We start from the raw sequence: 24,521 nt of genomic DNA, 5'->3' as shown, positions 1-24,521 counted from the left end.
TCTAGTCTGTTCTTGAAGCCTCTACTGTATTGTTCAGGGCAGCTGTTTTATTCTTCAGCTATGTGACTTCTATTTAGTACTCTCTCATATTTTCTATCTCTTTGTTGAAATTCTCATTTTGTTCATCCATTCTTCTCTCAGGCTTAGTGAGCATCTTTATGATTCATTATTTTGAACACTTTATTAGGTAAATAATTTACCTCCATTTCAGTAAATTTGAAAAACCAACTTAATAGGCCTCAAAATAATGTGGAATGTGTTTTATCATAGTCTTGTTAAAGTGAGCTTCTCTGCAATCATTACTCCAGACTTTTCTTCTCTGAGAAAGGGTGACAAAGATCACTGTGTGTTTTCTAGTTAGGACTGACTACCTCTTTCCATGCTTGGAAATAACTCTTGCTAACACTTTGATTCTGGTGCTCCAGCTCTTCCATCATTTATCATGTATGAAGTTTTCTCAAAGTGTTAAGAAGAATTCTTCTTGCTTCTCTACATTCTCCCTTGATCCCAGAACTTGGTAAAGTCGGGAACAAGGACCCCACTCTTTGAAGGGGGTGCTACAGCTAAGTACACAGGACTTGTTATGTCAAGGCCAACAACCTTGGCCAGTTAGGCACGTGAAAACAACTGAGCACAAGCACATGACAGGGAATCCATGAATGAGGCTCCCTTGGAAGAGAGGTGAAAGGCCGGCATGGTGGAGACAAGGGCTTTCCTGGGGGTTGCACACCCTCCTTGCCATATGTGCATGTGGGCCTGCTCCCTGCTGCCACTGGTATAGACCCCAGGGAAAGATCTTTTGAGAAAGCTTCAGTAGGTACTCCAAGATTTGGAGGAACTCAGGGACAGGTGCCTTAGTTTTGCCTAGAAAAATCTAGCATGCTTCCTGAGCTTTGTGCCATGACAGTGGATTAAATAAACAGAGTTGCAGAAGAGGTGGTCTGCATTCCCGAGTTTGCTTACATCACTTGTCCCACAGAGCAAGTGGGAGACAAGTGTAGACCTCAGCCTAGAGCTGAGTGCTAGGGACTCTGCCCATAGCAGACAGAGGAGCTGTTGAGCTTACTCTCAGTGCAGGTTGGATAACACATCTTTGGAGGTCAACCTAGGGGAATATATTTCCCTCCCCAAGGAACCATAGGAGTAAGAATCTCAGGCCCTATGGAAACTGAACATGTGTCTTAGGGGACAAGTGTCCATCAGCCTGCTCCTGTGCCCACGCTGCTCTGGGGGGAGAGCAGCTCATTCAGGATGGTGAGGACTAGTCATGTAAAGGCAGAGGAATTATTATTTTGAATGCCTAATTGAAGAAGACATGGGCTATATAGTCTCCCTAATTTAGTAAATCCTATGTTGCCTCTAAAGGTTATTAAGCAGGAAAAAAAATCATAATATTGTCTTCTTTCACTGTGTCTGGTAGAGGAAAGTCTCAATAACTCTTAAAGGGAGAGAGGGAGGTAAAGAGAGCAGGGAAGTGGAATGGAGGGAAGGAAGGAGAGTGAGAAGATAGAGGGAGGGGAAGGGAGGAGTGATGTGTAGGTTGGGCAACAAGAAAAAGAGGCAGACAACAAAAACACCATTAAGAAAGTGAATGCAACTGCCCATACAGTCAGAAATATGGGCCAAATAATAATTACAACAGGAAAATTTTTTTTACTAGAAAATGATATAAACTATTTATAGAAGCAGAAATTTAGGATATCATAATAGACAGATTACAAAGTCCTGGAGAAAATTATGACTTCAAAGGTTAAAAATATTAGAACAACAGTCATGTCCAAGAAGAAAGGCAAGGAGATAGCCCTGGTTCAAGATAGGCATGAGAGCTTTGGTGCTAGACATTGTTGTTATGGACTAACATAACACCCATTGTTATTTTGTGCCACTGGCCACTTGTTCATATGTTGAAGCATTACTTCAGAATGTGACTGTATTTGGTAATAAGGTCTTTAAAGAGGTAATGAAGTTAATATGAGGTCAATAGGGTGGTCCATAATCCAATATGAATTCCATCCTTATAAGAAAAGTTTAGAAACAGAGAACATACACAGAGATCACCATGTGAGCACACAGGGAGAAGAATCCATCTATAAGCCAAGGAGGGAGAAGAAATCAATTTTATCAACACCTTGATCTTGGACTTCCAGCCTCTAGAACTGTGAGAGAATAAATTTCTGGTGTTTAAGCTACCCAGCTTGGCACTGTATTATGGCAGCCCTAGCAAATGAATACAGACACACTGACTTCAAAGGACCATCAGGGGTGATGCCAGGTGATGCCAGGCAGTGTGTGTGTGGATGGAGTCTGGACCTCAATAGAATCTACCCGAAGGGGGTAGATGATTAAAACTATGAGAAACCATATAGGTTTCTAAGGGATGAGGAACAGAGAAAGAAGAAAGAAGGTCTGAAGAACACACTGAGGATCTACGTTAATAAATTTAAATTTATTATTAATATATTAATATATTTTAGTATTTTAATATATGGTGAGATATATTTTAATGGAGAAATCAATGACATGGAGAAATCATTCAAGGACTGGGACAGCCAGACAGCAGAGCACCTGTAATTATAAGAAAGGAGAGCATGTAATAAAGGGAGAGGTTCAGCAAAGGAACTGTGGAAGGTAAAGAAGAGAAAAGTTCCTGACTGTGGGGCCACATTCAAACTGACTATTACACATGTGGAGGGAGTTAACCCTGCCTGCGGTGAACCAAAGAGCAAGTGCAGGTCAGTATCCAGGTTAGCATAAGGTCAGGGTTATCAATCCCTGAATACAAAAATAAATACCATTAAGAATACCCTGACCTTATTAATGAGGAGGCCCAACTACTTATTAATGAGTGCAAAGGAAAAAAAATGAATATATAGAAGTGATGGCAAGGAAGATGGTGGCATAGGAAGATTCTGAGCTTACTTCCTTCAATGGGCACAACAAACCTGCAACTACATATGGAATAATTAATTCCCTCTGAAGGGAACCTAAAAACTGGATGAACAGAGCCACCACAACAACGGACAGCACTGAAACATGTAGAAGAGGCAGAGATATGGTCTTACTAAGGAAGAATTTACACTCCAGGGACAGCACTCTATGGTCAGGACAGATCTCAAACATATAAATTTTCTTCCTAAGGAGCAAGAGAATTGAGATCCACATCAGACACCCCAACCCTTAAATCCTGCACAGGAGAGATGAGCCCTCAAAACACCAGGCTTTGAAAACCAACAAGGAGTATATCCAGAAAAACTATAGAGCTGTGGTGAAAGGAAAACCCATTCTTAAAGGGCTCACATGCAAACACACTTGACCCAGAAACTGGCACAAAAACACTGGATAGAAATGTTCATAGACCATAGGGGAAGGAGATCCACTTATTAATCTTGGAGCAGCTGCCAGAGAGGCAGGAGGCAGCTGGGCCTTACATCAGGGACTGTGACACTGAGAGCAGCCCTTTTTTTCCTAACTTGTTCTGCTGTGCTGATCCCAGCACTAGAGGGCACCTTATTGGAATCCTGCCTCTAGACTGCTAATGCCAAGAGGAGCACCTCGTAGGAGCCCCACACAACACCGTGCCCCAGTGGGGCCTCACAGATGACAGGAAGATAACTCCACCCACCAGCATGCCCATAGCAGGTGCTGGTGCTAGGCCTTACAATCAAGGAACAAAAATTAAAGATGAAGAAATAATGTTAAAAGCAGCAAGAGAAAAGAAATTAGTTACATATAAGGGAATTTTTCAGTACTAACTGTACAGGCCAGAAGGAAATGACACGATATATTCTAAGTGCTGAAAGGAAAAAAACAAAAACTTGCAACCAAGAATACTCTACCTGGCAAGGACATCATTACAATTGAAGGGGAGGTAAGAGTTTCCCTGAAAAGTGAAAATGAAAGGAGTTCATCACCACTAAACTAGCTTTACAAGAAATATTAAAGGGATTTCTTTAAGCAGAAAAAGAAAGGCCATAAATGGAAATGAGAAAATGTATGATGGGAAAAAAATCTCACTGGTAAAGGCAAACATATAATAGAGGTAGTGGATCAAACACTTAATAAAACTAGTATTTTGTTAAAAGACAAAAGTAGTAAAATCAAGTACATATATAATAATTAAGGGATGCACAAAATAAAAAGATGTGAAATATGACATCAAAAAATATAAAATGTGGGATAAAGTAAAAATATAGTGCTTTTAGAATGAATTTGAACTTATGTGACCACCAACTAAAAATATAGTGCTATGTAGATAGGTTATAATATATGAACCTGGTGATAAGCACAAAGCAAAAACCCATAAGACATACAAAAAATAAATAGAAAAGAATACAAACTGAACACTAAGAAATTCATTAAATCATAGGGATGAGACAGAGAGAGAGAGAGAGAAGAAGAGGAAAGGAGCAGAAAAAAGTCATAAAAGCCACCAGAAAACAATTTTTTAAAATGGCAATAAGTACATAACTGTCAATAATTATTTTTTCTTTTTTAAAATTTGAATTCAATTAGCCAACATATAGCACATCAACAGTTTCAGATATAGGGTTCAGTTAATCATCAGTTGTACATAATACCCAGTGTTCATCACATCATGTGCCTTCCTTAATGCCCATCACCCAGTAACCACCTGCCTTCCAGCAACCCCAGTTTCCTATACTTAAGAGTCTCTCATGGTTTGTCTCCCTCTCTGATTTCTTCCCATTCAGATTTCCTTCCTTTTCCCTATGATTCCCTGCACTGTTTCTTATATTCCACATGTGAGTGAAACCATATGATAATTGTCTTTCTCTGATTGACTTATTTTGCTCAGTATATCTTCCAGCTCCATCCATGTCTATGTAAATAGGAAGATTTCATCCTTTTTGATGGCTGAGTAATATTCGTGTGTGTGTGTGTGTGTGCACGTGTGTGTGTGTGTGTGTGTGTGTGTGTGTGTGTGTGTATTTGGATGCCATCCATCTCTGTTTAAAGAGGTATATATATCACTTCTTTTTTATCCATTCATTTCTTGATGGACATCTGGCCTTGTTCCATAGTTTGGCTATTGTGGACATTGCTGCTATAAATATTGGGGAGTAGGTGCCCCTTTGGATCACTACATTTGTATCCTTGGAGTAAATACTTAATAGTACAATTGCTGGGTGGTAGGGTAGCTCTGTTTTTAACAGTTTGAGGAACCTCCATACTGTTTTTCAGAGTGGCTATACCAGCTTGCATTCCACCAACAGTGTTAAGAGGGTTCGCCTTTCTCTGAATCCTCCACAATAGTTATTGTGTCCTGAGTTGTTAATTTTAGCCAGTCTGACTGGTGTGAGGTGGTATCTCATTGTGGTTTTGAATTGTATTTCCCTGATGCCAAGTGATATATAGAATTTTTTCATGTGTCTGTTGGCCATTTGTATGTCTTCTTTGGAGAAATGTCTGTTCATGTCTTCTGCCCATTTCTTGACTGGATTCTTTGTTTTTTCAGTGTTGAGTTTCATAAGTTCTTTATAGAACTTGGATACTAGCCCTTTATCTGATATGTAATTTGCAAATATCTTCTCCCATTCTGTAGGTTGCCTTTTAGTTTTGTTGACTGTTTCTTTTGCTGTGCAAAAGCTTTTTATCTTGAAGTCCCAATAATTCATTTTTGCCTTTCTTTCTTTTGCCTTCGGAGATGTGTCTAGCAAGAAGTTGCTGCTGCTGAGGTTGAAAGTTTGTTGTCTGTGTTCTCCTCTAGGATTTTGATGGATTCCTGTCTCACATTTAGATCTTTCATCCATTTTGAATTTATCTTTGTGTATGGTGTAAGAAAATGGTCCAGTTTCATTTTTCTATATGTCCCTGTCAAATTTTTACAACATCATTTGTTGAAGAGACTGTCTTTTCTCTATTGGATATTCTTTCCTGCTTTGTTGAAGATTAGTTGACCATGGAGTTGAGGATCCATTTCTGGGGTCCCTATTCTGTTCCATTGATCTGTCTGGTTTTGTGCCAGTACCATATTGTATTGATGATTACAGCCTTGTAATACAGCCTGAAGTCTGGATTTGTGATGCCACCAGCTTTGGTTTTCTTTTTCAATACTTCTACGGCTATCCAGGTTCTTTGGGTTCCATACAAATTTTAGGATTATTTGTTCAAACTCTGTGAAAAATGTCAATGGTATTTTGATTAAGGATTGCACTGAATGTGTAGATTGCAGTGGGTAGCATAGACATTTTAACAATATTTTTTCTTCTGATCCATGAGCATGGAATGTTTTTCCATTTCTTTCTGTCTTCCTCAATTTCTTTTATAAGTGTTCTGTAGTTTTTAGAGTACAAATCTTTTACCTCTTTGGTTAGGTTTATTCTTAGGTATCTTACAGTTTTTGGTGCAATTGTAAATGGGATTGATTCCTTAATTTCTCTTTCTTTTGTCTCATTATTAACGTATAGAAATGCAACTGATTTCTGTCGGTTGATTTTATATTCAGCTGTGTTGCTGAATTGCTGTATGAGTTCTAGCAATTTTGGGGTGGAGTCTTTTGGAGTTTCTACATAAAGTATCGTCATTTGCAAAGAGTGAGAGTTTGACTTCTTCTTTGCCAAATTGAATGCCTTTTATTTATTTTTGTGGTCTGATTTCTGAGGCTAGGACATCTAGTACTATGGTTTAACAGCAGTGGTGAGAGTGGACATCCCTGTCATGTTCCTGACCTTAGGGGAAAAGCTCTCAGTTTTTCCCCATTGAGAACGATATTCATGGTGGGCTTTTTGTAGATGGCTTTTCTGATATTGAGGTATGTTCCCTCTATCCTTACACTGTGAAGAGGTTTAATCAAGAAAGAATGCTGTATTTTGTCAAATGCTTTTTCTGCATCAATTGAGAGGATCATATAGTTCTTGTCCATTCTTTTATTAATGTGGTGTATCAAAAAGATTGATTTGTGGATGTTGAACCATGCTTGCAGCCCAGAAATAAATCCCACCTGGTTGTGGTGAATAATCCTTTTAATGTACTGTTGGATCCTATTGGCTAGTATAGTGGTGAGAATTTTTTTTGCAGTCATGTTCATCAGGGATATTGGTCTGTAATTCTTCTTTCTCGTGGACTCTTTGTCTGGTTTTGGGAGCAAGGTAATGCTGGCCTCATAGAAAGAGTTTGGAAGTTTTCCTTCCATTTCTATTTTTGAAACAGCTTCAGAAGAATAGGCATTAATTCTTTAAATATTTGGTAGAATTCCCCTGGGAAGCCATCTCGCCCTGGACTGTTTATTGGGAGTTTTTTAATTACTGCTTCAATTTCCTTGCTGGTTCTGGGTATGTTCAGGTTTTCTATTTCTTCCTGTTTCAGTATTGGTAATTTATACGTTTCTAGGAATGCATCCGTCTCTTCCAGATTGTCTTATTTGTTGGCATATAGTTGTTGATAATATGTTCTTATAGTTGTTTCTATTTCTTGTGTGTTAGCTGTGATCTCTCCTCTTTCATTTATGATTTTATTTATTTGGGTCCTTTCTCTTTTCTTTTTGATAAGTCTGGCTAAGTGTTTATCAATCTTATTAATTATTTCACAGGAACCCGCTCTTAGTTTTGTTGATCAGTTCTGTTCTTTTGGTTTCTGTTTCATTGACTTCTGCTCTGATCTTTATTATATCTCCTCTCATGCTGGGTTTAGGTTTTACTTGCTGTTCTTTTTCCAGCTCCTTTAGGTTTAAGGTTAGCTTGTGTATTGTGAGACTTTTCTTGTTTCTTGAGAAGGGCCTGTATTACCATATACTTCCCTCTTAGGACCACATTTGTTGCATCTGAAATGTTCTGAACTGTTGTATTTTCATTTTCATTTGTTTCCATGAGTTTTTAAGTTCTTCTTTAACTTCCTGGTTGACCCCTTCATTCTTTAGTAGGATGCTCTTTAACCTCTAAGTATTTGAGTTCCTTCCATATTTCCTCTTGTGATTGAGTTAAGTTTCAAAGCACTGTGGTCTGAAGATATGCAGGGAATAATCCCAATCTTTTGATACTGGTTGAGACCTGATTTGGGACCCAGAATGTGATCCATTCTGGAGAATGTTCCATATGCACTCAAGAAGAATGCATATTCTGTTGCTTTATGATGGAAAGCTCTGAATATATCTGTGAAGTCCATCTGGTTCAGTGTGTCATTCAAAGTCCTGTTTTCTTGTTGATCTTCTGCTTAGATATCTGTCCATTGCTGTGAGTGGGGTTTTAAAATCCCCTGCTCTTATTATGTTATTATCAACATGTTTCTCTAATTTTGTTATAATTGGTTGATATAATTGCCTGCTCCCAAGTATTTACAATTGTTACATCTTGTTGGACAGACCCTTTAAGTTTGATGTAGTGTCCCTCTTCATCTCTTATTATAGTCTTTGGTTTAAAATCTAATTTGTCTGATATAAGAATTGCTACCCCAGCTTTCTTATGTTGTTCATTGGCATGATAAATATTTCTTCATCCCCTCACTTTCAGTCTGGAGGTGTCTTTTTGTCTAAAATGAGTCTCTTGTGAACAGCATATGGATGGATCTTGCTTTTTTATCCAATCTGACACCCTGCGTCATTCGATTGGAGCATTTAGCCCCTTTACATTCAGAGTAACTATTGAAAGATATGAATTTAGTGCCATTACCTGTAAAGTCACTGTTTCTGTATATTGTTTCTGTTCTTTTCTGGTGTATGTTACTTTTGGGGTTTCTGATTAAAGAATCCCTTTTAATATTTCTTGCAGGGCTGCTTTAGTGATCACAAATTCTTTTACTTTCTCTTTGTCCTGGAAGCTCTTTATTTCTCCTTCCATTCTGAATGACAGCCTTGCTGGATAAAGTATTCTTGGCTGCACATTTTTGGTTTTGTTTTTTTCATTTAGCACCCTGAATATATTGTGCCAATCCTTTTTGGCCTGCCAAGTTTCTTCTTGTCTAATATTTCTACCCTTGTAGGTTAAGGACCTTTTGTCTCAGCTGCTTTCAGGTTTTCCTTTTATATCTGAAATTTTCAAGCTTCACTAATATATGTTAGGGTGTTGATCTGTTTTTATTGATTTTGAGGGGGGGGGTTCTTTGTGCCTCCTGGATTTGAATGCTTGTTTCCTTCCCCATATTAGGGAAGTACCAGCTATAATTTGTTCAAATGAAACTTCTGCCCCACCCCCTCTCTCTTTCCTCGTATTCTGGGACCCCAATTATTCTAATATTGTTTCACTTTGTGGTATCACCAATCTCAAATCCTCCCCTTATGATCCAGTAGTTGTTTTTCTCTCTTTTCCTCAGCTTCCTTACTTTTGATCATTTTGTCTTCTATATCATGGACTCTGTTTTCTGCCTCATTTACCCTAGCAGTTAGAGGCTCCATTTTAGACTGTATCTCAGTAATAGCATTTTTTATTTTGGCCTGACTAGATTTTATTTCTTTTATTTCTGCACTAAGGAAATCTCTAGTGTCTTCTGTGCTTTTTTCAAGCCCAGCTACTATCTTTATAATTGTTACTCTTAATTCTAACTTGGACATCTTACTTATATCCACATCAATTAAATCTATGGCAGAGAGTATTACCTCTGGTTCGTTCTTTCTTTCTTTCTTTCTTTCTTTCTTTCTTTCTTTCTTTCTTTTTTTTTTTTAATTTCTCCTCCTAGTTATTTTTTCCAGAAAAAAAAAAAAGAGGAAAGAAAGAGAAAGAAAAATAAAGAAGGGGAAAAAAGGAGAAAAAACCCTGGCAAAAACAGCAGTAATAATATAAAAAATAACAACAATATCTTCAGGAAGCGATTCTGGTTTATGCTGTGTACACTCTCCTATTGTGTTTTGACTGGTCTTTCCCAATGCTCCTCCCTTTATAGAGTTCCGCCTTGCTTGTAGCTGGGAGTGTTTGTTCCTTTAAGTAGGTATGTTTTGATTTGTTTATGACATTAAGCTGGAAGCTGAGATTTTGGAGCTTTCTTTAATAAGTAGACTTGGTATATGCTAGGGTTTATGTTTGTCTTCTGAGTGAGAGGCCTGCTGTGCTAGGTCACAAGCTGACTTGCCCTTGGAAAGATGCTCCTGTCAGGTCAGGGGGTGGGGTTTAGTGTAGGGGATTCCAGCTTTCACTAGAGGCACTGTTTCTCTTTGGAGTCTGACTGTGCTGGTGGGCAGGAGAGGGGGGTGGTGGTGGAGAAGGTAGAATATGGCATCACCTCATTCCCTGTCCCTAGGAGGTGGAACTCCCAGCAGCCACTGCTCAGGAGGCCCTCCCAGAAAAGCAAGCAATCTCCTATGTCCCAGGCTTTTGTCAATTCCCTGGCCTAACCTGTCTGTGTCTGGGTCATCACCATGCCCAGATCCACAGATCTCCTGTATTTTATCTCTGGCCAGTGGCTGGAATTCAAAACTCCAAGTTTTAAAAGGCCTGGTAATGTGTACACCCATTCCCATTCCCAGGCAGGAGGTTCAGGGTATGCCCATCACTGTTTTGCCCCTGAAAAACCTTCACACAGTGCATGTGCTGAGACTAGAGTTTATTGTAATGCTCAGCGAAAAGCTGGAGCCAGGCCATCAGCCATCTGCACTTGACTCAGTCCCCTACTCCCCTTTGTCCCAGAAAAGCTATTGCAGAGGCTTGAATCCATTGTAGCAGACAGCAAAACGTGGTGGCCATGTTATCAGCAATCCACTCCAGTCTTTGTATTGTGCCCAGCCAGTCCCTAAAAAGCAGCTGTAAAGTCTCATGCACAGAGGTTCCAGGATATTGTGGCTCAGAGCAAGGAGATGGGGCCAAGTTATCTGCAATCCTGCCCAGCCTCTGCTCTGTGCTCAACCAGTCCCAGAAAAGTGGCTGAAAAGGCTTGAGCACAGACGTTCCATCTATTGTGGTTCAGAGCAAAAAGCAGCAGCCAAGTTGTCTGCAAGCCACTCCAGCCTCTGTGCTGCACCCAGCCAGTCCCAGAAAAGCAGCTGTAAAGGTGCACACAGAGAGTTTCAAACCTATTGTGGCTCACAACAAAAAGTTAAGAGGTTTTTCTCTGCGCTCTGCACCCCTCTGAGCCCGCTACAGTCTCCCCTCAATGGCTATCCCTTTGTCTCCGGAGAGGACAAATATGCTCCTCAAATGCCCTCCAGAAAGGGGAGCAATCCTTCCCTGAGCAACCCGAGGATCCACTCACCACAGTTTATTGAAGGGTCATAATTCACTCCAATCTTTCTAACTTTCTCCCTGACTTTGCTCTGTGAACTGGGCTTCTGGACTTCCTCCCCTTCCCAGCCCCACAGTTCCTCAAACCCCAGTTCAGGGCTCTGAAACTTGCTTCTGCCAAATTCACTTATTCCAGATGTACAGATGATTTCTGTACTACTCCCATCCTTTTCCTAGTTGTTCAAAATTGTTGAAGTTTTATCTAGTTGTATCCTCGGAATGAGGCAAGTTCAGGGTCCCCCTACTATTCCACCATCTTGGAACCACCCTCAGTAATTATTTTAAATGTAAATGGACTAAATTCTCCAGTAAAACCACATAAGGTGTCTGAATGGATTTAAAAAAAAAAGACCCATACATATGCCACCTACAAAAGACTCACTTCAAAAATAAGACAAACACAGTCTGAAAGTGAAGGGATAGAAAGATATTCCATGCAAGTAGAAATGAAAAGAAAAAGGAGGTAGCAATCCTTATATCACACAAAATAAACTTTATTTTTTAAAAATTTTTTATTATGTTATGTTAGTCACCATACAGTACATCCTTAGTCACAATAAACTTTGAAACAAAGGCTGTAACAAGAGACAGACAAGGGCATTACATAATGAAAAATGGTTCAATCCAGCTAGAAGATGTAACACTTATAAATAATTATGCATCCAACATAGGAGCAATTAAAAATATAAAGCAAATATTAAATGACATAAAAAGAGAATTTGATAGGAATACAATAATAGGGGACTTTATTACTCCATTTACATCAATGGATAGATCCTCCAGGCAGAAAATCAGTAAGGAAGCAGTGTCAGATGGAGTTAATACATATATATAGAACATTCCATTCCAAAATAGCAGAATACACATTCTTCGTAAGTGCGCTTGGAATATTTTCCAGGATATATCACATGTTAGGTCACAAAACAAGTCTTAAGAACTTTAAGAAGAGTGAAATCATAATATTAAGCACCTTTTCTATGAAACTAGAAATCAACTATAAGAAGAAAAGTGGAAAAAAGAAAACGAGCTCATGTATATTATGCAACATGCTACTAAGAATGAATGGGTCAATGAAAAAATCAAAGAGGAACTCAAATAATTCCTGGAGACAAATGAAAATGAAAACATAACATGTCAAAGTCTATCAGATGCAGTAAAAGCAGTTCTATGAGGGAAATTTATAATGATAGAAGCCTACCTCAAGACTTAAGAAAAATACCAAATAAATAATTTAACTTTACATCTATAGGAACTAAAGAAAGAACAAACAAAGCACTAAATTAGTAGAAGGAAGAAAATAATAAAGATCAGAGCAGAAATAAATGAAATAGAAACCAAAGGGGGAAAAAAACCTACTAGAAAAGATCAATGAAACTAAGAACTTGTTCTTTGAAAAGATAAACAAAATTGATAAGCCTTTAGCAAGACTCATCAAGAAAAGAGAGAGAGAGAGGGCCCAAATAAGTAAAATTAGAAATGAAAAAGAAGTTACAACTGTAACACATAAATAAAAGGAGTATAAGAGACTACTATGAAAAGTTATACATCAACAAATTGGACAACCTAGAAGATATAGATAAATTCTTAGAAACGCATAACCCTCCAAGACTGAATCACTAAGAAATAGAAAATCTGAACAGATTACTAGAATGAAATTGAATCAATGAAAAAAATCTCTCAACAAAAGTTTAGGACCAGGTAGGTGGCTTCGCCAGTGAATTCTACCAAATATTTGAAGAGTTAATACTGATTCTTCTCCAACTATTTCAAAAAATTGAAGAGGAAGGAACTGTTCCAAACTCATTCTATGAGATAAGCATTACCCTAATACCTAAACCAGACAAAGACACTATCAAAAAAATGAAATTACTGGCCAATATCCTTGATGAAGTGTGTTGTAAAAATTCTCAAAAAATATTAGGAAACCAAATTCAACATTAAATGAATCATTCACAATGATCAAGTGGAATTTATTCCAGGGATGCAAAGATTGCTCAGTATCCACAAATCAACATGATATGCCATATTAACAAAATAAAGGATAAACAAAATGAAAGATAAAAATCATATGATCATGTCAGTAGATGCAGAAAAACATTTGACTAAATTCAACATCCATTTATAATAAAAACTGTCAACCAAGTGGGTATAGAGTGAACGTACCTCAACATAATAAAGGCCATATATGACAAACCCACAGATAACATACTGAATAGTGAAAAGCTTGAATTTTTTCCTCCGAGATCAGGAACAAGACAAGGATGCCCACTCTTTGGCATCTTTAGTCAACATGGTATTGGAAGTCCTTGCGACAGCAATTAGACAAAGAAAATAAAAGGCATACACATTGGTAAGGAAGAAGTAAAATTATCACTATTTGCACATAATATGATATTATATATAGAAAACCCTAAGGCTTCCACCAAAGAACTATTAGAACTAGTAAGTAACTCAAAAAATTTGTAGGATACAAAATCAATACACAGAAATCTGTTGTATTTCTATATACTAAAAATAAACCATCAGAAAGAAATTAAGAGAACAACCCCATTAATAATTGCATCAAAGAAATAAAATGCCTTGGGATAAAATTAACCAAGTGGGTAAAAGACCTGTACTTTGAAAAGTAAAAGACATTGATGAAATAAATTGAATATGACACAAATAAATGGAAAGATATACTGTGGTAACACAGTAGAAGAACTAATGTTAAAATGCCCATCCTACCCAAAGCAATCCTCAAATTCAGTGTAATCTCTATCAAAATACCAATGACATTTTTCACAATACTAGAAAAAAATAACCCTAAAATTTGAATGGAACTACAAAAGACCTCAAATATCCAAAGCAATTTTGAGAAAGAAGAATAATGCTTGAGGTGTCATACTCCTGGATTTCAAAATATACTACAAAGCTATAGTAATCAAATGGTACTGTACTGGCAAAAAAAAAAAAAAAAAATAGACACATAGATCAATGAACCAGAGTAGAGAGCCCAGGAATAAAACCACACTTATATGGTCAATTAATCTAAAACAAAGGAGGCAAGAATATACAATGGGGGAAAGACAGCCTCTTCAATAAGTGGTGCTGGGAAAACCAGACAACTACATGCAAAAGAATGAAACTGGACCCCTTTCTTACACCAATAAAGTCAAAATGGATTAAAGACTTAAATGTAAGACCTGAAGCCTTAAAACTTCTAGAAGAAAACATAGGCAATAAGATCTTTGACATCAATCTCCACAATATTTTGGATTGCTCCTCAAGATTTGGATCTGTCAGGGGCGCCTGGGTGGCTCCGTGGTAAGCATCTGCCTTCAGCTCAGAGCATGATCCTGGCGTTCTGGGATTGAGCCCCACATCAGGCTCCTCTGCTGGGAGTCTGCTTCTTCCTCTCCCACTCCCCTGCTTGTGTTCCCTCTCTCACTGGCTGTCTCTCTCTCTGTGTGTCAAATAAATAAATAAAATCTTTGAAAAAAAAAAAGATTTAGATCTGTCTCCTCAACCAAGGATAACAAAAACAAAATAAACAACTGGGACTACATCAAACTAAAAGGCTTTTGCACAGTGAAGGAAACCATCAACAAAATGAAAAGTCAACCTAGTAAATGGAAGAAGATATTCACAAATGATGATGATAAGGGCTTACCATTCAAAATATGTACAGAATTCATACAGCTCAATATTTAAAAATCTGATTTAAAAATGTGCTGAGGACCTGAATAGACATTTTTCCAATGAAGACATACAACCAACAAATGGAGAGATGCTTAACATCACTAATCATCAGGGAAGAGCAAATCAAAACTAAAGTGAGATAGCACTTCACACCCATCAGAATGGATATCAAAAAGACAATAAGACAATAAGAAACAATAAGTGTTGGTGAGGATGTGGAGAAACAGAAACCATTGTGTACAGTTGGTGGGAATGTAATTTATTGCAGCCACGGTGGAAAAGTATGAAGTTTCCTCAAAAAATTATAAATGGAACTACCATATGATCTAGCAATTCCACTTCTAGGTATTTATCTGAACACAGTGAAAACACTGCAACTTTGTATTACTGACAGATGGTAGCTAGACTAATTGTGGTCATTTTGTAATGTATATGAATATCAAATCACAGTCTACAATGTTTATTGAAAACAAGCTCTTGGGGGACTTTGTGCAAATAAAATGATTAAATTAAAAAGGAATGGGGGCGCCTGGGTGGCTCAGTCGTTAAGCGTCTGCCTTCGGCTCAGGGCGTGATCCCAAGGTCCTGGGATCAAGCCCCGCATTGGGCTCCCTGCTCCGCTGGGAGCCTGCTTCTTCCTCTCCTACTCCCCCTGCTTCTGTTCCCTCTCTCGCTGGCTGTCTCTCTCTCTCTGTCAAGTGAATAAATAAAAAAATCTAAAAAAATAAAAAATTAATTAATTTAAAAGGAATAATTAAATTAAAAAATTTAAAAGCAATAATCAAAATATAATTGAAGAAAATATACCTGAATATTAAAAAAACACAAAAACTGATTTTGGAATGTACATCAAAATATACTACATCACAGATAAAATTAACTGAATGATATTCATGCTATGACACAGCCTGTCAGTATTTTTAATAACAATGATAAAGATAACATTTCTGTAAGAATCTAAGACCCTTATGCACAAAAAATAGAAAACAGAACTAAGAGGACCTCCAACTCCTGAATATTATTAAATACCCAATAACAAAGTTTGGATAGGAAATGGCTATGATCCCAGGGTTCTAGTTTCAAGTCCGATCAAGTTCCATCTATCTGCTAAAGTTACAGAAACCTTTCTGTCTCTGTTTCTAACCAGTTGTGTGATCTTGGGTAGTTACTTAACCTCTCTGGGCCTTAGCCTTGTTATCTTTAAAAGTGGAGAATAATACTACCTATCATAGTATTTTGTGAGGATTAGCTGAGCTAATGCATATAAATCTGGCTGCCTGACATGTTATCACTCATGGATGTCATCTGCTGTTTTATAATTGTTAGAATGCCCTCCTTTTTCTTCATCATCATCAATGTATCAGGCGAGTCACAATTCAAGAACGACACCACTGCTATCATTTCCTGAAAGTGATTATTGAAATATGTATTCCAGAATAAAGCACTTAAGCTGTGCAATTTGTGCTGAGAAAATGGTTAATCATAAATAGTAAAATCAATTAAATGCATACTTACAGAAATATAAAACAGAATTCAATAATCAAAATGTTTCTCAACAGAAAATATATATTGTAAATAGTAAGAATTTAATAAATGTAACTTGAGTCTATAATCTCATATTGAATTAATGAAGACCAGAATATGTTGAGGGGTTATGGAGAGAAATTAAAACTTCCTGTTTTATTTGTCTTGCATAGGAGGGTCAAAGTATACTGGTTCATTTATTTATCTTTTGTATTCGAGGTATATGGATTTATCTCTTCATTGTTAGGCACTTAGAAGTAACTATTAGTGGAATTTAACTTTTAAATCACTGTATTGATAAAGGCAAATCAATAAAATTTATATAGCCAAAAGTATAATAAACAGAAAAAAAAGGAAACAAAGATTTTAAAACATGAAACATAAACCAAGGTTATATAAGGAAAGTCAAATATATCAGTAATAGTCAAATATATCATTAACTGGGTGGCTAAGTTGGTTAAGCATCCAACTCTTTGTTTTGGCTCAAGTCAGGATCTCAGGGTCATGAGATCAGCCCTACATTGTTGGGCTCTGAGCTCAGCATGGAGTCTGCTTAAGATTCTCTCTCTCCTCCCTATGCCCCTTCCCTCCTCTCAAATAAAAAATAAATCTTTTTTAAAAAGTGAATAAAAAATAGAGAATAAAATCAAATTCTAGCTGGATTATGCTTCAAAAACAGAGATCAGGGTAATATAGAAAGGTTAAAAATAAAACTGTAAATAAAGTAAATCTAGCTAATACAATTGAAAAGATAACAACGGTAGAAACATGTCTAATGTAAAATATAGAAGTATTTTTAAAAATGTCAATAGGACAGAGTCAATATAATAGTTTTTACCTGCCAAAAATAATATCACCAAATGTACAAAATAAGTTCAGTCAGGAATGAAAGGAGAAATTAATATAAGCTTCATTGGTAATGGAAGACTTTCACGGGACACTATCCATTTCTGAGAACTGAAATATTAGATATATGACTCTCTTTTTTTTCTATGGAGAATATGCCTTCTTTTTAAGAGTCCACAAAACAGCTACAAAAATCTATTGTATATTAAGCTGTGAAGACAAGCTCCATGATTTAATAACTGGATATTTACAAGCCACAGTCTCTGACTACCATGAATGATTTGCATTGCTTTGTTAATTAAAAATAAGAGGAAAAAGGTGATCCACCTTACAAAAGATAAATCAAAAGAAGTAACAATAATAATAATAGAAGTAATAGTAATTGTATTAATAGAATTTGTGGTAGTAGTAACAAAAACAATGATAATTAGTATTCACTATTTCAAGAGCATTTATAAAGTACTAGACCTTAATCATGGCTTTATACATTGTATTTTAAGTTTCTTTGCACAAAATACTATTTTATAGGAATATTAGCCTCAGGGAGGTTGGCTACTTGTTGAAGGTATGCAGCAAATTCAATTCACACCACCAGGCTTTAAGTGGCCTCCACCCCTATGATTTACTGGCAGCTGATTGATTGTTTAAGAAACAGAACAAATGATCATGGGAGAATAAAAGAGAGAGGCAAATCAAGAAACAGACTCTTAACTATAGAGAACAAATTGATAGTTACTGGAGGGAAGGTGGGGAGGGGATGGGTGAAATAGGTGGTGGGGATTAGGAGTGCACTTGTTGTGAGAGCACCAGGTGTTATATGTAAGTGTTGAATCACTAAATTCTACACTTGAAACTAATATTACACTATATATTAACTAACTGAAGTTTAAATAAAAACAAACAAAAAACCCACAAAATACATATACAAACAAGAAGACTATAAACAGTAGAACTGATAAGCCAAGAGGTGATTTTTTTTTTTTTTTGGTAAATGTTTTTGATGTTATAGATAAAGCTTTGGTATCAATCAAGAAAAAGAGTGAAAGCAGAAACGAGGTATTAAAAAAAGGGAATAAAGCTATAGAGATAAAGATTAAAATTATATTAGGACATTATATAAGTGTGATAATAAAAAAGTTTTATAAAATTAATGTTTTTCTGGGAAAATATAAATCATCAACGTTATTTTAAGTAGTGGATTCATATGGATTTCTCTTCGAAATTTCTCACATCCATTCTCCTCTTCTTTGCCTGCTAAATTCTCATTTTCTGTTGAACAGCAAACGCAAAAGTCATTTTTCTTACACACTACCTCTGTTCTGTTCAGTCCCTCAGATCCACCAGTTGGGCACCACCCAATGAAAGAGTTGCTTGCTTTTGGTGCTTTCCTTCAGAACCCTGAGTATGGGCCTTTGTATAGTACTCACCATATTGTATTGCAAATTTGATCTTCTAGTTGCCCTTTTCACTGTGGGCTACTTATAGGCAGGGAGTGACTGTTATTTCTCTTTATATCATCCAGGTATTATCCAACAAAGAGTGCAATGTAAATAGCAAAGTCATTAAGTAATTTAAGAAGGGTTGGAGTGAGGAGAGGAACAATTAATTGTAACACAGGAAGATTTCCAGGTGTTTATAGGCCAGAAGAAGATGCCAGTCAAAAACGAGGTATTAAAGCTATGGGAGAAGAAGGTACTTGGTGAATAAAGTTCTTAGAGGAGGGCCAAAGAGATGCAGTCCAGAGTTTGAGTCCAATACTCAAAAGAGGGGGAAGAAGAAAGGTAAAGATAAAAGCTTGCTGGGTGTAGATGAGGAATGTTGTTGCTGTTTAACCCGGATAAATACGTTCTTTAAAAAGTCAGAAGGGATACATGCACCCCCATGCTTATTGCAGCACCATTTACAATAGCCACATTATGGAAGCAGCCCAAGTGTCCATCCACAGATGAATGGATAAAGAAGATGGGGTATATACGCACAATGGAATATCATTCAGCCATAAAAAGAATGAAATCTTGCCATTTTGTAACAACATGGATGGAGCTAGAGAGCTTAATGCTAAGTGAAATATGTCAAGCAGAGGAAGACAAATACCATATGATTTCACTCATGTGGAATTGAGAAACAAAACGAATGAACAAAGGAGAAAAAAAAAGAGACAACCCAAAAAACAGACTCGTAACTATAGAGAACAAACTGATGGTTACCAGAGGGGAGGTGGGTGTGGGGGAATGGGTGAAATAAGTGAAGGGGATTAAGAGTACACTTACCAGGATAAGCACTGAGTAATGCATAGAATTGATGAATCACAACATTATACACCTCAACTTAATATAACACTGTATGTCAAGTACACTGAAATTAAAATTAAAAAAAAAAATAGATGTCAGAAGGAAGGTCACATTCCAAATATGGGAATACGGGAGAAGGAGCTAGGAAATTTTAGCAAAGGTATTGGACAGAACATTTATAGGGTGTCTTCACATGATGCCAAGTGCTTACAGGGCTGTCTGACTTCCCATTCATGTTCAGTGGAGACCCTCAGTGGGGGGAGGGGCTTCCCCAACATGGAAGGGAGAGGCTGGCTGGCTGCAGATATTGTGGAGGGAGAGATGAGTCCCAGCTCTACAGATGGCCCAAGAGCACTGGTGCTGGTCAAGAGACAGAGGGAGCTGGCAGAGGTGGGCACAAAGTATGCAATGAAAATGCCTTTCTCAGAAGGAGAAAAACAAGACATAGTTTTCTCGAATTCTTTCTCTTTGCTTGCTAGAAAGATGGTACATAAATGTCATAAGGTTGAACATATGAAAAAGAAACCACCCAAACTTCAGTCTATTCTGGTGGGGGCAAAAGCAAATTATTACAATTTCAACAATTTCATCATCACATGCCTTTCCCCCGCCAAGCTTTGCCTCTTCCCTTTAATCCTTTCCTCCTTACCATGATTTCTATGCTGTTCCTCTGTCATCCTTTCTAGTCTTTAGCCATGTGAACTCTGCTGCTGGCAGCTGGTCACCAACACAATGTGATAGGGAACATTCTGAAGATACCACGAGAGCCCCTCCTTACTTAGATGTGCCTTCTCTCTTCTGTAGCTCTCCCTCTCGGTCACTACCTTCTACCCCACCAGGAACCCCTCTCTCTGTGGGAAATATAATGATGGGGCTTTATTCCAAGATGTGGAAGTTCATTCAGCCTTTCTTCATGAAGAGGATTAGCTAATTGTCACCTGGAGAGATCCAGGACATGAGGTATGAGGCTGTTCAAATTTCAAATGATGGCCGAGGATGAGAAAGCAATTCCTGTCCTGGGGCCCTGAATGACCTGAGGACAGTTTAAGGAGCTGAAGAGTATGGCTTTCAAGGTATCCATGGTCTCTGGAAAGTGGGTAGCTGTACACTCCTGTAGAAGCAGAAGCTATTCTGCTGAGAAACATGCATTACCTTTGTAGAAAGGCAACAGTGAAATGGCTTTTGATTAAGACCTATAGTCATGATGGTTATAAAGTCTTTTGGAAAGGAAAAATAAATAGGAAGAATGGTTTCAATCTAAAACTCAAGTAGGAGACTTCATTAGCAAACATTTGCTTTTGAAAACCAGTCTCTCTTCAGTGTGGGGAACTCTGCTCTCAGTGCAATGCCTGACCTCCGTCGGAAGTGGCATGATTCCGGGCAGCTTGTTTCCCAGCAATCTGAAAGCTTCGGTTCCTTGGAGTACTGTGTGTCATCACGGTTACGTTTTTAACCTAAAACTGAATGCAGCGTTTGGGCATCCATCTGACATTTTGCATCTTGATTTGTGCTTTGACATTCAAGTGTTTTTGTCTTTTGTAACAGAATGTGATGTTTGGAACCAGAATAGATTGAAAATAATCCCAGAGGGAAATGAAAGCATAATGCAGTGCTGGATTTTGAGCAAATATGCTTTTCCTAAGCCTTTTGGTGAAGGTATTGCTTTTCTGAGAGGCTTGGGGAGCAAGAAAAATGGATCTTCTGGGAAATGGAACTGCTCTTGGTGAATGTGGAGCATAAATGTGTATATTCAGAGAACTGCTGGCAGTGACAGGAAGTCATTACTGCCCTCTCTTCAAATAAATCTCCTTCCAGAGGACCCCTGCCTGGGCAGTGAGTGAAGCATTGAAACACTGATCAAGCTAACCGCACTCCCACAGGAAAAAGCAGCAGGGGCTCACCCCAAGAAGGAACATGCCAGCGTTAGCAGTTTCTATAGAAAGAGCTGCCCCATCCTTGTCTTTTACCCATCAGATACTCGGAGCATAGCCACTGTTGTCAGTACCGCCATCATATTGCCAATAAACAGTTTTGTCATTTGTCTTGACCCTAACATCAGAGGATTCTTTGTGTGTATGTGTGACTTCGAAAATGTATAAGGAAAAGGACACCCTGATGAGCTTGCTTCCCTAAGGGAGATGTACATGGCGGGTGGCAGAGCCCCTGCCAGCCTGTCTCAACCTGCTTTCTCTGCGAAGGCCTCGCTCCAGCATATCCTCTCTGAAAGCTCCATCCAGAGCCAGCGTCCCATGCATCAACTCAAGGTCATACACCTGCCTTTTCAAATGTTTTCAGCCAGAAAGAGTGAGCCTCCAGAGCTGCATTGGACCACACAGTCCCCCAGTTGCTTTGACACAATTGAGCCTTGAAATGTGGCAAGTCAAAGTAAGGTGTTCTGTGAATAGAAAACCTACACTGGATTTTGAAGATTAAGTATAAAAAAATGAATGTAAAATGTTCCATTAGAAATTTTATGTTGATCATATGTTAAAATAATAATTTGGATATGTTGGAATACATAAATAAAATAAATAAAATATAAAATTTACTTCTTTTGTTTCCCTTTACTTCTTTTGAATACATGGTACTAGAAATTTGAAATTACGTAGTGGCTCATGGTACTTTTCTATCGGTTGGTGATCTGGGACTACTTTGTATTTTGAGTAGGAGCTAACAAGGAGATGACAAGTTTCTTCACCTTCCCAAGACTGAGTGTCTTTTTCTACAATAGGGGGTGGCAAACATTTTTTGTAAAGGGTCAGATAGTAAATCTTTCAGGCTTTGTGGACCACATGGTCTCTGTTGCAACTACTCAACTATACTGTGCTGTGGCAGACACAGCCACCCTAGATGATAGAGCAGCCCTTGATGATAAGTGAATGAATGGGAGAGAATGTATTCCAATAAAACTTTTTTACGAAAGCAGGCAGTGGGCCAGTAGTAGCCTGGGGGCTGTAGTTTATTGTTCCTTGATCTATAAAACGGGTGATTTACCTAGGTGAATTCTCTTTGGACTGGAAAAGCACATTTTTTTCATTCACAGAATCCTTACTCTACATTTGTTTATGGGTTCAGAGATTTTGTGGTACATGCAAATATCTATGTGAGTATTATTTTTTGTTGGCATGTCATAACCCAACTAACAAATGATGGAGCTGGAATCTAAAATAATAGAGCTGGCATTTGATGTAAATTCCCTTCTCTTTCTCTCTGTCTCTCCATCCCTCCCTTCATTCTTGTTTACCTCCCCCCTCCTCCCTTTCCTTTTTTCCCCTTTTCTCTCTTTCTGTCTCTTTCACCTGTCTTTCTCTATCTCTGTCTGTTTCTCTTCGTTTCTGCTTTTGTCTCTATCTCTCTCTTCCCACTGGTTAGGCTGGAGTTTGTACACTGTGGGGTTCCTTAATTCGGGCACTTTAGGTGGTATTAGGATAGGCTTAGGTTCATCCATTCTCCTGAAGCTCAATGAATACTAAAATGTCTCCTTTATAGTCCTGGATACCTTGTCTGAGTCTCACTGTCATGTTAAATGGGCACAAAGGGGTCTCTTGTCAGTCTCCACTCTGGTGGCTCATTATGTGACCAGACACTGGTCTAAGGCATTTATAGGGATGAACTTATATAATCCTCATAATAACCTTAGTAAGTAGGTACTATTATTACCCCCATTTCAAAAAATGAAGAAATTGAGTCATGGAGATGTCCCAAGATCATGCAGCTGGACAAGAGCTGGGCCCTTAACTAATGTGTTGTGGTGGGAATGCATGTAGGTTTTGAAGCCAGAAAAATATGCCAAAATATCATCTGGATCTTAGTGTTGGCATAGTTTGTAAACTTCCTTAATATATTTAAGCTTCAGTTTCTTCTTCTATAAAATAGGGATAATATGTATGACCTACATTATTGTGTTTCGGAAATGTCAGTGTCTACGTCTATAAGACCCTTAACATATAGCAGATGTTCACTTATTTCTGAGTGGTATGTTGTCATTGTATGGTTTACTTATACCCCCAGGGAAGCAGAATATATAGTGATTAAGAGCATGGACTTTAGAGTTAGACTGAAGGGGTTTGAATGTCTGCACCATAGCAGATTACCCAAGTGACCTGGATAAGTCTGCTTCTTTTCTCAAATCCCATCCGTACAGTGGGTGCAATGATACTAATCTTGAAAGGTGATGTGAGCAGTGATGCAGTCATCTGTGTGAGGATATCCATGGTGTCTGGACGCTAAGTGAGCAATCATTCTTCTGATGGTGTCAGGATGCTTGCACCAATCCCCAGATGCTGCTCCTTCTCGGGATTGGTGCCATCTCTGAGACACCAGTAACTCTTAGTTGGAAGTACAGCAGAACCGTCTATGAGGAACTTCTGGGCTTCGACTCCCCAAGTGTAATGTCTTCTTTTTGTGGGATCCATCCCTTGCAAGGCAGATTTGTTTCTGAAACATAGCCAGGTGTCCCAGAACCCAGGTCGAAGTATTCAGCATCTTACTCAACACTGATGCAATTTCACACAATCTGTCACAGTGTAAGGAAGGGTTTGCATTCATGTAAAGCTTGTGATGATATCTGTAATGCCTGGAGTTGACCAGACACTGTTCCTGGGGTGTATTTTTCCAGAATTCAATGATCAGGGTTGACTTATTGCAGACATGTTCAACTATTTTAAAAAACAAAGTTTACTAATCTCAAGAAATTTAGATAGTTTTACGAAATCAGTTGTTTTGGTTTTCTGTCTTGTAAAAGAAATGTTGTCAGAATAGAAGGTACCACCTTCTTGAAATGTCCAATTCTGGTTTAGAATTTAAGGAACTGTTTCACTATGGATGCAGTTTCTGTGTTTAAATTACAACTTTGTGGAGAGAGCCTTGCTGCGGCTCTTTCTGAGTAGCCATTCCCCATGCCCATGGCCAGGGAAAGGAAAAATGTCATAATTCTTATCATTATCACACACTAGGCTCTTGCCAGTGAATTTTTAAGCCTTTTTGGCACAAAAACTTTAATCTTTGCAGTAACTTCCCT

At 38.0% G+C, this 24,521-nt stretch overlaps 1 protein-coding gene across 5 annotated transcripts in view; it reads left to right on the top strand.

The window, feature by feature from the left end:
- OCA2 (OCA2 melanosomal transmembrane protein) overlaps nucleotides 1-24,521 on the top strand; it is a 467,353-nt gene that overhangs the window by 417,859 nt on the left and 24,973 nt on the right. The window lies entirely within an intron of this gene.

Source organism: Ursus americanus, chromosome 28, assembly GCF_024610735.1.
Source record: "Ursus americanus isolate L20-20 chromosome 28, mUrsAme1.1.p, whole genome shotgun sequence".
Taxonomy (NCBI): Eukaryota; Metazoa; Chordata; class Mammalia; order Carnivora; family Ursidae; genus Ursus; species Ursus americanus.
The sequence above is the reverse complement of the archived record's forward strand: the minus strand, read 5'-3'. Positions and strand labels throughout refer to the sequence as shown.